Below are 17,348 nucleotides of genomic sequence, written 5' to 3' on the forward strand. Positions count from 1 at the left end.
CTACTGATCAGCAAATATAATAGAGTGGTAAACAAAATAAATAGGTAGAATAAAGGTGTTTTTAAAGTTAAAACAGATAACATTAAAATAAAGAATTTTGTAGCTTACATGCCAGGAAAAAAACATCCCTTGATAGAAAGGCCTGTAAGTCGGCAAATATTTTTTTTAAATTGTCCTGAAAGTAATTTTATTTTAGGTAGTAAGTCTGGAATGACACAGAGAATAAAAAGATATCTTTTTCATAGATATTATCTGTTGAAAATCAAAGTCTTTGTCTCATCCATCTTCTATAACATGCGGTAATATTAAAAGATGAATGGCCCCAGGCCTCTTATTAGGGTATAAAAATGTGAGTACAACACATGCATTTCTAACTATTGCTGCTTACAATTAATAACAAAAAAAAATTTTCCCCTTCAAATTTTCCTTTTGTTCTTTTTCTAAGCATGCTAATGAGCCATGTATCTTTGGCTAAAGGTCTTAGCCTAGGAATAAGAGAAGCCTGGGAGTTGCATTTAGGATGTCCCCAAGTTTGACCAAATTGCATTTTTCTGGAAGAGGCTGCATAGAAGAGCTATCATGATATCTGAATTTGGGGATTGGTAACTGTTTGGGGTAAAATGTTTTAAGGGGATAATGGAGAGGAAACACTTTCAGCAAACAGGTAGAAAGAGACTGCCAGATTATAGTAGATCAAAAACTTCTGAGAAGTATGAGGGTGGTATACTGAAGGGAGGTTATTGTTTTTGTGAGAGTTCTGTTCTTAAGGGAGATACATGGTAGTAACTGATGAGAAGGAGGCGGGTAGTAGAAAAATTTCAAAGGATGGCAGGGAGGGGACTTAGCATGTCTGTGGACTAAGGGGAAGAAGCCCATGGAAAGGGAGATTGAAGGTACAGGAGAGGGAAGTGCATAGGAAACAAAACCCAAAAAAGGAGAAATGAGAAGAGGGTCCAGATTCTCTGAGTTCCACCATAGGTAGTGGTTCAATATATGTGCTATAGCCACACCAAGGACTACAATGGCATAATTGGACAAAAAGATCTTTACAGTACCTCACTAGGAAAAGAAGATAAAAGACAATATAGGATTTAAACCTTGATCTTGTTTTGCAATATATATGCATAGAAAAAAACTGAAGATATGTTCACCAACATGTTATTATTGCTTATGGACGTAAGAATTGTAGAATTCTCTTAGTTTTGAGAAAATCTGTCATTAATTTTTCCTTATAAATATATCATACTATGAACACATGCACATACTCATTATACTTGTAAAGCTTGTCTAGCAAAAGAACAAATAAAAGTTTGCCTTTTAGATAGTATAACTCCGCTCAGGTTGGGAAAGGGATTCCTTTTCTTCATTACCAGGTCCACTTCATCTCACTCTTTAGATAAAGTTATAGTGTTATTTATTTATTTATTTATTTATTTGGCTGCACCCATGCCACATGGAAGTTCCTGGACCAAGGATCAACCCGTAAAGTTATTTGTATATGTGTTTCTCTTCCTCTAGATTTTTAGCAGCTGGAGGACAGGGGTACTACATTTGCAATCCAATTGTTGGAGAGAGCAAATGCTCAGTAAATGTTTGCTGAATTAAAATAAACTGAAGACTACCCTAAATAATTTGCATGAATGAGCTAATAAGGAAAAATCAATTGAAGAAGTTAAAGGGAGTTAATTTGGTTTTAATATAAGAAGGCTAAAAGTTGAGTCACCTAATTACTTCTCTATTTATTTATTTGAGTACTTACTATGTGCTCAACATTGTATCACATTCTGTGAACAAAAAAAAATAAAATAAAAGACATGGTTCTACTTCTGAAGGAGTTTACAATCTAGTTGGGGAGATATGTCATATATGGGGGAAGAGCATGGTTGTGGCACAACAGTTCAAATTTATCTTTGAGTCTTCCTCTCCCAAGGCCTTCTCATCCATCATTCACCAAGTATTGTTCATTTTATCTATTGAGCATCTCGTTTGCATTCTCTTATTTCTCTTCCCACTGCCTCTATCCTAGCTAATGTCCTTATTTCCTATTGCCCAGGATATTGCAAAATCCCAGTGTCTGGGGATATCACTTTATACACAATATACACAATTACTTTTGATTCACTGTATTTCAAAAGTATAATTTTCCCAATTTCCCTCAACAGATTTTCTGTTTTCTATTCCAAATCTTTGAAAACCACCAACTGTTGAACAAAATAATCTCTTCACTCTTTACTGAACCATGAGGATTGCTTTAAAGGGATAATTCTTTAGACTGTTTCTTTCTTCTGGCAGTGTACATTTGTTCTTTCTTTCTGCTATTTCCTGGCTGTACTTTAGGTGCTCACTTGCTATAGCCAAAAACTTATGTCCCTTAAAAGTAACTTTCCTTTGAAGTAATAACTTGAGAATAACTGTGACTCTGATTTAACAAGCCTTCAACACTTACCCCTGCATCTACCAATCCTGACCAGGCCAAGAGGGATGGAAATGGGCACTTGCTATCACTATTAAGTACCACTCTCTTGGAATGGATTAAAAAACCAGGCTCCAGAATCATTGCTGCTATGTTTAGATCCTAGCTCTACCACTTCTTGGCCTGTGGGCTTGAACAATTCTTTTGAGTTCTCTGAAGTATAGCTTCATCTGAAAAAAAGGAATAATAACAGCTTTTGTGTTGTTTATAAACTAGCAGTGCTCAAAGTGTCTTCAAGATCAAAAGCATTTTCATAATAACGAGATGTTATTTGTCTTTCTCACTGTGTTTACCTTTGCATTGGTGGTACAAAAGCAACAGTGGGTATAACTGTTGGTACCTCAGCATAAAACAAAGTAATGGTACCAAAATGTAGTAGTAATCATTGGATTCTTCACTAAATATATATTTACAATAAAAACAAAAAGGCACTTTTATTTAAGAACTGTCTTTGATGAAACAGTGAAAATTATTAATTTTATAGACTCATTACTTTCAAGTCCACAATATTACACTATTCTATTTGATGAAATGAGAGGTATGCTTACAGCACTTCTATATGCTGCTTATGGTTTTCTCAAGAAAAAATGTGCAGTCATTTGAGTTGCAAGCTAAACTAACCACATTTTTATTGATTATCATTTTTACTTGAGAAAAAATGACTGCATACAACCTTGATTATTCAGTTTGAGTATTTGGCAAAAGCTTTCCTGAAAACTGATAAAGTGAGTTTGTTTTTTCAAGAGCACAACTGATAGTATTTGTTGTTAATTATGAAATTTGAGTTTTTAAGCATATGCCGCCATGAGTATGACAGCTTCCCAAGACTTAAAGACATTTCTGATGGGATGGGACACAATTGTGACAAATAGGATTTTTTGGCATTGTATAATGAAAAAAGTCAACATTTCGATGATCTGTATAACTCAGTAAACCAGTATTTTCCAACTAATACATGATATTAGACACCTATATATAAGTAAAAGTTCCATTTAAGGTTTAAGATAGATGAATTAATTTTATTTTAAAATAGTACAAAAAGCTCATTGATAGGGTTTCAGATTCCACATTGAAACTAATTTCTTAAAAATATCTTTTGTCAAGTTTTGGCATAGTATAAAAAAAGAATACTCATAGTATAAAAAAATACTTCTCTGAAAAGAGTATGAAAACATTTCACCTTCCTCCATTCATATGTGTGAAATAACCATATTTTTCCTCATTTACTTTGACTAAAACATGCACAAAAGATTAAGTATAGATGAGGTTAATTCAGATATATTATATTAAGCCAGACATAGATATTTGAAAAATATAAAATAATGCCAGTGTTCTTGCTAATCTTTTTAAATTTTTTTCCTTTTTTGGCCAACCTGTGGCATAGGGAGTTACCAGGCCAGTGATCATATTGCTAAATTTTTTTGCTTTTGCTTTGAATAATACTATTTTAAATAAAAAGTTATGGAGTTCCCGTCGTGGTGCAGTGGTTAACGAAACCGACTAGGAACCATGAGGTTGCAGGTTCGGTCCCTGACCTTGCTCAGTGGGTTAACGATCTGGCGTAGCCATGAGCTGTGGTATAGGTCGCAGACGCGGCTCGCATCCCGCGTTGCTGTGGCTCTGGCGTAGGCCAGTGGCTACAGCTCTGATTAGACCCCTAGCCTGGGAACCTCCATATGCCATGGGAGCAGCCCAAGAAATAGCAAAAAGAAAAAAAAAAAAGTACTTATGTTAACATGTAATACATTTATTATTGCTATTTATAAATTAATGGATAAGTATTTTTAAGTGCTCAGTTTTAATCTTTAATATGATATATATTGATAGATAAAATGCATATAAATATATGAGTCCTCATTAATTTTGAGTAAAAAGGGGTCCTGAGATGAAAATGTTTAAGAAATGCAATAGTAAATAGCGTATGAGATCATTCTCAGAAAGTACTTAACATGATATACTATAAGGGCTCAAAAATTACCAATAAGTCTTCTATTCAACTGCTCAAAAGGTTAGTATTATAACATCTCAAAATCAAACTTGATTCTTATACATATTTTCCTAATTTGAAGAGAACTTAAGGAGATGACAATGCAGAGTACTTAAGGAAGGGAAGGAAGACATAGGTAAATCATAGTTTAATACTTATCAAATTAATAACATTATTCACTGACTCAGGACATGGTATAAAAGACCAACTCCTGAAGTGGAAGGAATTTCAACATGATGTGCTTTTCCGCAGCTGTAGTGAGATGTTAAAAACACTCATGAGCTATCCATTCAAAACCTGGAACACATGGTCCCCTTTGCCTGGTGTGACTTCACATCCTTACACCAAGCAAATTATTAGGCAAAGGCTTCTTGAAGCTATGTTAAGTCTATAGCAAACATTTTTATTCCATTTGACAAATACATAAACCATTATAATTGGTAAAGATTCCAAAACCCTTTTACATTTCTTTTAAGGCAATGCTATTTGCAGAGTTGGTGTCCTTTACTAAAAGACATGTATATATTTCAGAGCTATGCTGAAATTAGCATCTCTTTGGGTCAGAAGTTCAAACTCTGATAGCCCACTGTTACTGATCTCAAAATATATTCATTGGTATCCAAAAGACCTTAACTTTATAGCACTGCCCATAAAACCTAGACTCAGGAATCAGAAATATTTCCTGGCGCAAATGGACAAGATCTTCCCTCATAGGTATATACTGGGAGAGGGAGGTGGGAGTAGGGACAGGCAGGCTGTGTGTACTCCATTCTACTCAGGGGTGCTTTTGCTTTCTTTGCAATCCTGAGGATATGTGTTAATATATAAATCCTATAGATTTTGTTGAGGACAGAAGAATTTTAAGCCACGAATACTTGTTTGGATTCTCTTGCGTTACCTTTCTTCTCCCTCATCAGGCTCCAACCATCATGACCCCTGTATGGTCCTCCAATATTTCAAGTTCATTTCTGCTTTGGAAGCATTATGTTCTCATTTATATCTACCTCTAGGATTTTTACATCCCTTTATCTGCTCAAGCGTTACCACTTCATAGGAGGCTGCCCTGACCACAAACAGACTCCTCCCCCCAACCCAACATCACTGACGTCACTTCCTACCTTATCACCCTGTTAGTTTCATCATATCGTTCATCACATATGAATTTATTTTATTTATTATCTAACTCCCTTACTAGAGTGTAACCTCCAGGAGGCAGGAACTCTTCTGTCATGTTTTCCACTGTATAATATTTTTGGTTCTAGAACAGTGCCAGGCACATAAATAGGCATTCAAGAAATATATGTTTAAGAAATGAGTAACCCAATCAACAAATGAGATTCTGTAATGCAGTGGAAAGAATGCAAGTTTTAGAGCAAAGAGACTTGGGTTTGATCCCTAGATTTACTTATCAAGCATGTGGTTTGGGGCTAGTACCTTAACTTCGCTGAATCTCAGTTTTGTCATTTCAGGTAGTTTCAGGCGTACAGCATAGTGATTCAGTATTTTTACAGATTATATTCCATTAAAAGTTATTATAATGGCTATCATTCCCTCATTATACAATATATTCTTGTTATTGAAGTTTCTTCGTTTAAAAACAGTGATTGTTAGACTGTTGGCAAAGAATGATGTTTTCATGTGTAAAAACATCCAGTATTGGTGGATTTCCCATTGTGGTTCAGTGGTAATGCAACTGACTAGCATCCATAAGGATACAAGTTCAACAGCTGGCCCCACTCACTGGGTTAAGGAACTGGCGTTGCTGTGAGCTATGGTGTAGGTCAAAGACATGGCTTGGATCTGGGGATGCTGTGGCTGTGGCATAGGCCAGCAGCTGCAGCTACGATCTGACCCCTAGCCTTGGAACTTCCATATGGCACAAGTGTGGCCCCCAAAACAAAAGATAAAATGAAAAATCCAATATTGGGATTAACATATACACACTGCTCTATATATAATCAATAGGACCTATTGTATAGCAGAGGGAACTCTACTCAATATTCTCTAATAACTTGTATGGGAAAAGAATCTGAAGAAGAATGAATCAATGTATATGTATAACTGAATCACCTTGTGATACACCTAAAACTAACATAATATTGTAAATCAAGTATACTTTGATATAAAATAAGTTAAATTAAATTGAAAAAATAAAGTAAAAAAAGTAAAAAAAGAAAAAAATACAGGGATTTTTGTCATTTTGTAAAAAAAAAAGTGAAATGTTATAATATCTGCATCAAATTTACAAATAGTTCACACATGGGTTGGGATACAGGCTATCACAACAATTTTCTTTCACTTTCTCTGTACATTTGAAAATGATTTCAAAGTAAAAGATTGGGGGAGGGGAGTAGAGGGTAAGGTAAAGGAAGAAGAGTGCCTTCACTAGAAGAAGTTTGCTTTTCTGTAGGGCACACTATCATTTTCAACTCATCGAAACTCCAAGAGGAGACTCCTAGCATCTTAATGATTTATATAAAACAATACCATTGGCTTTGTAGTTTTTGTTCCTATGGGTTCTTCTTAAGAAAATATCCTTATAAAGTCCATTTTTATAGACATTTATGTCAATCTAACAATCTAATAAGCATTGCAAGGAACAATGACCCATTCTAAAATGAGCCTCTTTGTTCTGGCTTACTTAACACGTGCACATCTTTGAGTGAAATGCTGGATAGGATCTTCAAGAATACTTCTCAGGATAAAAATTTGTCCTTGATGCAGCTTTCTCAATAACACCAGAAATACTTTTAATTCTAAAAGTATTTAAAAATATTGCTTGGTATTACTTGGCTGTGCTGTATCACCCAAACTCCCTGAGCGTCAGTATTTTTATTCACACAATGACAATAACATTGGCTGCCTTGTTCACTTCACATGGCTGAGATGCCGGAAACTGTGATCTGAAATCTGCCAGATAGATACACATTGAATGATTACTTAATCATATGTCTCAGTAATAATAGTGGAGTTTCTCATTTTACATTGTCACATGTCTAATGCCATATTCATCCTATTATGCTTTATTTTAAAAGTTTCCTAGAATTAAAATATATCTATATGAAGTAAAAAACCCCCCCCAAAAAAAAACCTAACCAATATTGTTTGACAGATAAAAGACACTCAACAAAAATTATATCCCTCCTCCAAACCAATCTGAACACTTATTATGTACAAAACAAGTAACACTTAAGTCTTTGACATCAGAGAGCTTACTATCTTCTGGGGAAGCAGGATATACAGACATGGAGTGACATTAAAGGGCAGTATATCTTATGTGTCAAATGAATGCCAGAGAAGAAATAAAACTTTCACTGGCTCCCTACTGCCTGGAGTGTAAAGTCAAAATTTATTTAGCATAATATTCATGGCACTTCAGGACCAGACTCCCCCTTGTTTTTCAACCCTCATTTCTCCCTGGTGGCTTCCACTTATGGGCCACCCTAATCAACTCCACTACTCCACTCACTTACACTGTATGTCAAGGGGCCTAATAAGCCTTGGAGCTTTGCTCACATGCATTTCCCGTCCTTGTATTTGCACTCTGTCTGCCCAGGATCTGAATTGTCACTTGCTCTGGGAGGTCTTGCTGGATCTCACACCCCCTCAATCCTCAACTGAAAGCAACCACTTCCTCTTTAAGGTCCCAGAGCAGGTGGTTACATTTTCCCTTAGACGCTTCTCACTTCCTACTTTATATTGGCAATATATGTGTATTTGTTTTATCTCATATCCTAACCTTTAAGAACATAAGGTGGGAAATTATTTTTGGTTCATCTTTGTCATCCTTAAAGCCTTGTGCTATCATTGATGTCCCCAAAATAGTTACTGAGATGAATGAATGAAGGAACGAATTCAAAATGAATGAAAAGGAACTAAGTGGGAGACTCAGTCTTCTACCTGGATTTTTCACCTTAAATCTTGACTCTTTCAACTAGATTATGGTTACTTTATTTCACAGTATTGAAATGGGATAGCAAACATTTTTTATGTCTTGTGCTAATTCCAAAGACTATGAAGACTCCCTGGAGTGCTGAGTTGAGAAGGATCTGAGGTGATCCCCAGGCTGGAGTGGGAAAGTCTCTACCACACAATTTAGCACAGAATAATCATATATTACTTCTTATTGGCCAGCTCATTTCATAATTCTTACTTTTTTTTTTTTTTTTTTGTCTTCCTGCCATTTTCTTGGGCTGCTCCCATGGCATGTGGAGGTTCCCAGGTTAGGGGCTGAATTGGAGCTGTAGCTGCTGGCCTACACCACAACCACAGCAACACAGGATCCAAGCTGTGTCTGCAACCCACACCACAGATCACGGCAACGCTGGATCCTCAACCCACTGAGCAAGGCCAGGGATGGAACCTGCAACCTCATGGTTCCTAGTCGGATTCGTCAACGACTGAGCCACGACAAGAACTCCCTCATAATTCTGACTCTTTTTTTTTTACCAGAGCTTTTTGAGAATCAAGGCTGTGTTTATTTAACTCTTCTTTCATGATCCTGTCTTACAATGTGCTAAACACAATGTATTTTCTTAGTTTTCAAATACTGTTAACCTTTGCTGAGCCCATAAAAGCCTTTCATGATCTACCTTTTTCTTCTTCTTGCCCCTTCCTGCCTCCATTCATTACTCCTTTAACTCTACTTATGGTCTCTCAACTATAATCATGCCATTCACAACTCCATTCCATCATTCCATCACCATTTATTTAAACTCAGCTCAAGCATCATCTGTCCTGTGAATCTTATGTGACTCTATTTTTGCTCAAACAGACTTTCTTGTGCTCCCAGTGACACTGATCTTATTCTGCTGCTTTTTAGATTACATTACAAAAACTGGGTTCATAATGAAGGAACCATGTTAATTTTCCTTTTGGGCACATAGTAAATATGTGATAAGTATTTGTTGAATAACTGACAAATTGATGATTTTTATTGACCATTACTATGTTAAGCACTTTATGGGCTTTATCATAGTTATTCATTAAAATGGAATTTTAAGTATCTGTTGCCTTCTATTTATTCTTGCTTCTACTGGTAACAAAAAACTAAGCAGTGTACCTTTTGCAGAATTAAAAAAAACTTGTTCAGCCTCCTGCTGTATCAAGAGGTGCACTATAATAATAGTTTTCCCAATAGAAGCCTGAAGGAACTAATTCACCTCAATGGTTTCCCCTTAACTCCCTAATCACAGGCAGAATCCAATCAGACTTTAAAAGAAAATGAGGCTTGAAATCTACTTTGTATTCCTTTTAGAGTCTTCTCTCATCTATTGAAGTGAAATTCTGCCTATATCATTCTTCTTTAAAGCACACATATTTGACTAAGGATTTAGGAAGATAAAACATTTAATTCTCAGCATCAACTCTACAATATTTCTACATGTGAAGGTAAAGTAAATAAAATAAATTGGAATGCAACAGAGAGGTATATATTTCTTTTGGAAGGTACTTAACTACAATATAAAAAAATCTCTTTGGTTCTTTACTTAGCCTTTTAGAAGCAGAAGCAAAAATATGGGGTATTTACTTTCTTCTATTTTGCAGTGGAAATAAATTTTATTTTTATGATTCAGGCAAAAAAAAAGATATTTTCCATTTACTTCTTTGATTCTCTAAAGTATCTTTCAGACACTCAAATCCAAGGGCAAGTAGAGCTGACAAAAAAGCACTGGTCTATCATTGTACTTTTGGTAGGTTAATAATTCTCCTTGAGGCATAAACATGACTTGCCACATTCTGCCACTTTCAATTCTTTGGGAATACACTTCAAAAGCACACTGTGTTTATAAAAAGTCTTCTAATATCTGCCACATCACAATAAATGATGAACCAACTTCCAGAATATTGGCTTTGACCTCAAGCAAATTATGCAATAATGCTTCCTTGAAAGTTTTTGTGCATGCAGCTCCTTCTCTCCCAGAAGGTACATCCACCAGATGGCAAAAGTGACAACCTCAGAAAAAAATTAAAGCTGAGTTGAAAACAGCAGCTTCTCTAAGAGGTCAGGGCACAAATCTTTGGTAGCAAAGCATAGCATAGCATTTTAGAGACAAAACTTTGTTACCCAAATATGGCCATTTCATAGCACTTAGTGTTGGATGTGTAGCATGTCTGCCTAAGGGTCTACTGCTCTCCTAACCTCGGATAATGCCAAAGATTTTAACTACATGGCAAAGAGGGGCAGATGAGGTATTCATCTGCCAAATTCACATAAGTATATACGAGTTCATATATGTATACGCAAATTTCATAAATATAATATAAACACATATTCATATATATGTCTGTATATATATATTAACACACACACACAGACACATACACACAAGTCACAGTGAAGTACAATTTCATATTTACACATAACCCATTGAAAGGTCACCTCAAGACATCTTAGAAGCCTCCCCTAAAAGCGCTAGTAGGAAGTCTTACACAGGGGAAACACTTTCCATAACCACTTCTCATGGCAGGCCTGAATGGTTCCCATTTTTAAAGCCAGTTTGTACAGGACATCTGGATGAATGAAGAGATTCCCAATTGCATTTATTCATTCTTCCATTCATTCAATCACTTATTCATTTAAAAACACTGAGCTTGTTGTATAAAAGAGGAGTGTATTTGTTTAGTTGATAGTCATATCTAGGATTAAAAAAATATATTAAAGAAGTTATGCAGAAGTCCTTTTTTAAAAAGATGTGCCCCATTTTTACACAGTTTTCATCTAACTCAAAAAAACATATATATCAATTTTAATACAACAGGACAAACCTCTAAGTATTTCACTTCTTAAGATGCTCGGAAAGATTCATGTATTTTATACAGAAAGATTCATGTACTATTCCTGAGCATCTTATTAGGTTACCTATTAACAAGATCTTACTTAGAACCTGAAAGATCATTTCTTGAAAAGTGTGGGTGTGTTTATGAATAAATCCAAGTACAATGTAAGAAAAGAGAATTAATCTGCTATCAAATGCCTCCTACTGACTTTGTACTGGAACATTTGTTTCCTTTTATGAGTAGGATACAGGCAGCATAATTTCTACTTTTTTTTTTTTTTTGGCTGAGAAGAGAGGAGTAGGAAGAGAATTGGCTTGATGCCTGAACTCATTTCAACTTCGATTAATCTAAAGACAAAGGCAAAAATTGCCCAGTCTTTAGGTAAGCTGGATTCTTTTTTACTCCTTGAGAAAATGAATAATTCTTATATGTGCCAAATGTCTACAGGCTTATTTGACAGTCTGTCTTCAATTTGTAGACTACCAAACCTTGTCCACTGCCCAGGAATTTCACTACGTTATAGATTTGCACTCTGAAAGCTAGAAGGGAGTGGCAAGATATAATTAAGTGATGAAAGGGAGAAATCTAGAACCAAGAATACTAAACCCAGCAAGGCTCTCGTTTAGATTTGATGGAAAGATCAAAAGCTTTTCAGACAAGCAAAAGCTAAGAGAATTCTGCACTCCAAGCAAGTTTTACAACAACTACTAAAAAAACTTCTCTAAGCAGAAAAAAAAAAAAAGGCACAATTAGAAACAAGAAAATTTCAAATGAGAAAACTCACTGGTAAAGACAAAGACAATATAAAGGTAGAAAATCACCCACTGACAAATATGATATCAAAACTAGCAAGCATAAGAAGAGGAGAAGACAAATGAAAAACACTGAAAATACATTTGAAAATAAGAGAACTACAGGTCAAAACAATTCTGTATACACATAGATGGTTATATTCAAATCTAAAGTGAACAACAAACCAAAAAGAATAGTAGAAACACACATAAAAAAGAAAAAGTAATCCAAACACAACAACACAACATTAAAGATAGTCAGCAAATCACAAGAGAAGACTACAAAAGAGGAAGGGAAATAAAAAAGACCCAATGTAAAAATTCAAAACAATTAACAAAATGGTAATAAATACATACTTATCCATAATTATAATGAATGTAAATGGATTAAATGCTCCAACTCAAAGATACAGACTAGCTGAATGTATGCAAAAACAAGACCTATACATATGCTGTTTATAAGAGACGCATTTTGGACCTAAGGACACATACAGATTGAAAGTGAGGGGATGGGAGAAGATATTACATGCAAATGGAAATCAAATTAAAGTGAAAGTAGCAATACTACTCATTTTAGAAAAAATCAACTTTAAAATAAAGAAAATCACAAGAGACAAAGAAGAACACTACATAATGATTGAAAGACCAATCAAAGAAGAAGATATAACAATGTAAATATATGTGCATCTAACATAGAAGCATCTAAATATACAAGGCAACTGCTGACAGATATAAAAGGAGAAGCTGGGAGTTCTCGTCTTGGCGCAGCAGAAATGAATATGACTAGGAACCATGAGGTTGCAGGTTTGATCCCTGGCCTCACTCAGTTGGTTAAGGATCCAGTATTGCTGTGAGCTGTGGTGTAGGTCACAGATGTGGCTTGGATCTGGCATTGCTGTGGCTCCGGCATAGGCTGGCAGCAATAGCTCCAATTAGACCCCTAGCCTGAGAACCTCCATATGTCATGGGTGCAGCCCTAAAAGGACAAAAGAAAAAAAAAAGGAGAAACAGACAGCAACACAGTAATAATGGAGGACTTTAACACCCTATTATATCAATGGACAGATTATCCAGACGGAAAATCAACAAGGAGACACAGGACTTAAATGACACCCTAGACCCAATAGACTTAACTAATATTTATAGAACATTCCATTCTAAATCAGCAGAGTATACAATCTCTCAAGTGCACATGAAATATTCTCCAGGATAGATCACATCTTAGGTCACAGATCAAGCCTTGGTACATTTTAAAAAGTTTAAATTTCATGCATTTCCTCTGACCACAATGCTATGAGACTAGAAATTAATTGCAAGGAAAAAAACCCACAAAGTCCTGGAAGTTAAACAATATGCTACTGAACAACCAATGGATCACTGAAGAAATCAAAGTGGAAATCAAAAGATACTTAGAAACACAGGACAACAATGATACAAAAACCCAAAACCTAAGGGACACAGCAAAAGAAGTTCTGAGAGGGAAGTCTATAGCAATACAATCTTATCTCAGGAAAGAAGAAAAAAGCTAAAATAAACAACATAATATTACACCTAAAACAACTAGAGAAGAAAGAACAGACAAAGCCAAAAATTAGTACAAGGAAATAAATCATAAAGATCAGAGAAGAAATACTGAAATAGAGACAAAGAAAACAATAGAGAAGATCAATAAAACCAAAGCTTGGTTCTTTAAAAATATCAACAAAATTGATAAATCTTTAGCCAGACTCATCAGTAAAAAAGAGAAGGCTCAAATCAATAAAATTGAAAAAGGAGAAATTGCAGCTGTCTCCACAGAAATACAAAGGATCATATGAGATTTCAATAAGCAACTATATGTCAAAAAATGGACAACCTAGAATAAGTGGACAGATTCTTACAATGGTATGACCTACCAAGACTGAACCAGGAAGAAATGGAAAATATGAACAGACCTATCAAAAGTACTGAAACCGAAAATGTGGTTAAAAAACTTCCATGGAGTTTCCGTTGTGGCTCAATGGTTAACGAATCCGACTAGAAACCATGAGGTTGCGGGTTCAATCCCTGGCCTTGCTCAGTGGGTTAAGGATCTGGTGTTGCCATGAGCTGTGGTGTAGGTCGCAGATGCAGCTCAGATCCCGCATTGCTGTGGTTCTGGCATAGACCAGCAGCTATATCTCCGATTAGACCCCTAGCCTGGGGACCTCCATATGCCATGGGAGCAGCTGTAGAGGCGGCAAATAAATAAATAAATAAATAAATAAATAAATAAATAAATAAAAATAAAAATAAAAAAATAAAAAACTTCCAAAAAAAACAAGTCCAGGATCTGATGGCTACACAGGCAAATTATATCAAACATTCAGAGAAGAATTAACATCTATTCTTCTGAAAGTTTTCCAAAAAATTACAGAGGAAGGAACACTCCTAAGCTCATTCTATGGGCCACCATCACCCTGATACCAAAACCAGACAACGATACCACAAAAAAAGAAAATTACAGGCCAATATCACTGATGAACATGGATGTAAAAATCCACAACAAAATATCAGCAAACCAAATATAAACATATATTAAAGTCCCATTATTAAGTGGGACTTATCCTAAGGATGCAAGGATTTTTTAATATTTGCAAATTAATCAGTGTGATACACCACATCAATAAACTGAAAAATAAAAACCTTATGATCACCTCAATAGTTGAAGAAAAAACTTTTGACAAAATTCAACACCCATTTCTGATAAAAACTCTCCACAGAGTGGGCAGAGAGGGAACCTACCTCAGCATAATAAAAGCCATATGGCTAACATCATTTATAACAGCCATAAAAAACCCGTGACTAACATCATTCTCAATGGTGAAAAAATGAAAACATTTACACTAAGATTAGGAACAAGACAAAGACGTCCACTTTCACCACTACTATTCAACATAGTTTTGGAAGTCCTCGCCATGGAAATCAGAGAAGAAAAAGAAATAAAAGGAATACAGACTGGAAAAGAAGAAGTAGAACTATAACTGTTTAGAGATGACATGATACTATACCTAGGAAACTCTAAAGAGACTACCAGAAAACTGTTAGAATTCATCAATGAATTTGGCAAAGTTGCAGTATACAAAATTAATACACAGAAATCAATTTTGTTACCATATATTAACAATGAAAGATCAGAAATAGAAATCAAAGAAACCATCCCATTCACCATGGCATCAAAAAGAATGAAATAACTAGGAATAAACCTACTTATAGAGACAAAACCTATTCTCTGAAAACTGTAAGACACTGATGAAAGAAATCAAAGATGGCACAAATAGTATACCATGCTCTTGGATTGGAAGAATCAATATTTTCAAAATGACAACACTACCCAAGGCAATCTACAGATTCAATGCAATCCTTGTCAAATTACATAGGACATTCTTCACAGAACTAGAACAGAATATTTAAAAATTAGTATGGAAACACAAAAGACCCTGAATAGCCAAAGCAATATTGAAAAAGAAAAATAGAATCAGGCTCCTTGACTTTGGACAATACTACAAGGCTACAGTTATCAAAACACTATGGTACTGGTACAAAACAGAAATATAGATCAATGGAACAGGATAGAAAGCTCAGAAATAAACCCAAGCACCTACAATCAACTAATCTATGACAAAAGAGGCCAGAACACACAGTGGAAGAAAGATAGTCTCTTCAATAAGTGGTGCTGGGAAAACTGGAAAGCTACATGCAAAAGAATGAAATTAGAATACGTTCTATCACTATACACAAAAATAATCTCAAAAGACCTAAATATAAGACCAGATACTGTAAGATTCCTAGAGGAAAACAGGCAGAATGCTCTTTGACATACAGCAACATCTTGTTTGATCCACCTCCTAGAATAATGACAAAAAAGACAAAAATAAACCAATGAACATAATTAAACTCAAAAGCTTCTGTGCAGCAAAGGAAGCCATTAAAAAAATGAACAGACAATCCACAGAATGGAAGTATATCTTTGCAAATGATGCAACAGACAAGGGCCTAATCTTCAAAATATACAAACAAATCATACAACTCAATGACAAAAAAAAAAAAAACCCAAATAACCCAATTGAAAAATGGGTAGAAGACCTAAATAGACACTTCTCCAAAGAAGAAATATGGATGGCCAATAGGCACAGGACAAAATGCTCAACATCACCAATTATTGGAGAAATGCAAACCAAAACTACAATGAGGTACCACTTCTCCCAGGTCAGAATGACCATCATTAATAAGTCAACAAATAACAAATGCTGAAGAGGGTGTGGAGAAAAGGGTACCCTCCTAGACTGTTGGTGGGAATGTAAATTAGTGCAACCACTATGGAGAACAGTATGGAGCTACCTCAGAAAACCAAATATAGAACTATCATATGATCCAGAAATCCCATTCCTGAGCATATATCCAGACAAAACATTCATTCAAAAAGATACATGTACCCCTATGTTCATCACTTGGCACAATGGCCAAGACATGAAAACAACCTAAATGTCCACAGAGGAATGCATCAAGAAGATGTGGTACATATATACAATGGAATATTACTCAGCTATAAAATGGACAAACTAATGCCATTTGCGGCAACAGAAATGGAACTAGAGATTATCATACTAAGTGAAGTCAGAAAGAGAAAGACAAATACCATATGATATCACTTGTATGTGGAATCTAAAATATGGCACAGATGATCCTATCTACAAAACAGAAACATATCATGGCCAAGGAGAGCAGACTTGTGGGCAGGGATGGGGGAGGGAGTGGGATGGATGGGGAGTTTGGTGTTTGGGGATGCAAACTGTAACACCTGGAATGGACGGGGAATTGGGCCCTACTGTATAGCACAGAGAACTATGTGTGATTGGGTCACTTTGCTGCACAACAGAAATTGATAAAACATTGCAAGTAAACCAACTATAATTTAAAAAGAAGATTTGTACATGTCAGTATGCAACTTGAAAATAGGTACACAGTATTCCCAGATGAAATAGGATGGGCACTTCAATCCTCAAAAAAGCTGCTAATTTTATATACCCCATTCATTTCTCTTAACCCTAAGGAAAAGACAAAAAAAAATTTATTATGTGACTGGGGACATACAGATAGTAATTTAACAGCCATTCTTTAAAACCATTCCTCATAATGGGTTCTGAGAAAGGTTTTTTATCAGTATCTTTACATCAAAGAAAAGGAACACATCTTCTTAATCCATTCATCTGTTGTTGGACATTTTTGTGGTACATATCCACAATAGAATACTGCTTAGCCATAAAAAAGAACAAAATAATGCCATTTGCAGCAACAT

At 35.3% G+C, this 17,348-nt stretch overlaps 1 protein-coding gene across 50 annotated transcripts in view; it reads right to left on the reverse strand.

The window, feature by feature from the left end:
- DLG2 (discs large MAGUK scaffold protein 2) overlaps positions 1–17,348 on the reverse strand; it is a 1,974,117-nt gene that overhangs the window by 607,070 nt on the left and 1,349,699 nt on the right. The gene's annotated exons all lie outside the window — the stretch shown is intronic.

This window comes from Sus scrofa, chromosome 9, assembly GCF_054392235.1.
Source record: "Sus scrofa isolate SSC_HxYL_T2T_F1_AM1 chromosome 9, Sscrofa_HxYL_maternal_Yorkshire_Landrace_v2.0, whole genome shotgun sequence".
NCBI lineage: Eukaryota > Metazoa > Chordata > Mammalia > Artiodactyla > Suidae > Sus > Sus scrofa.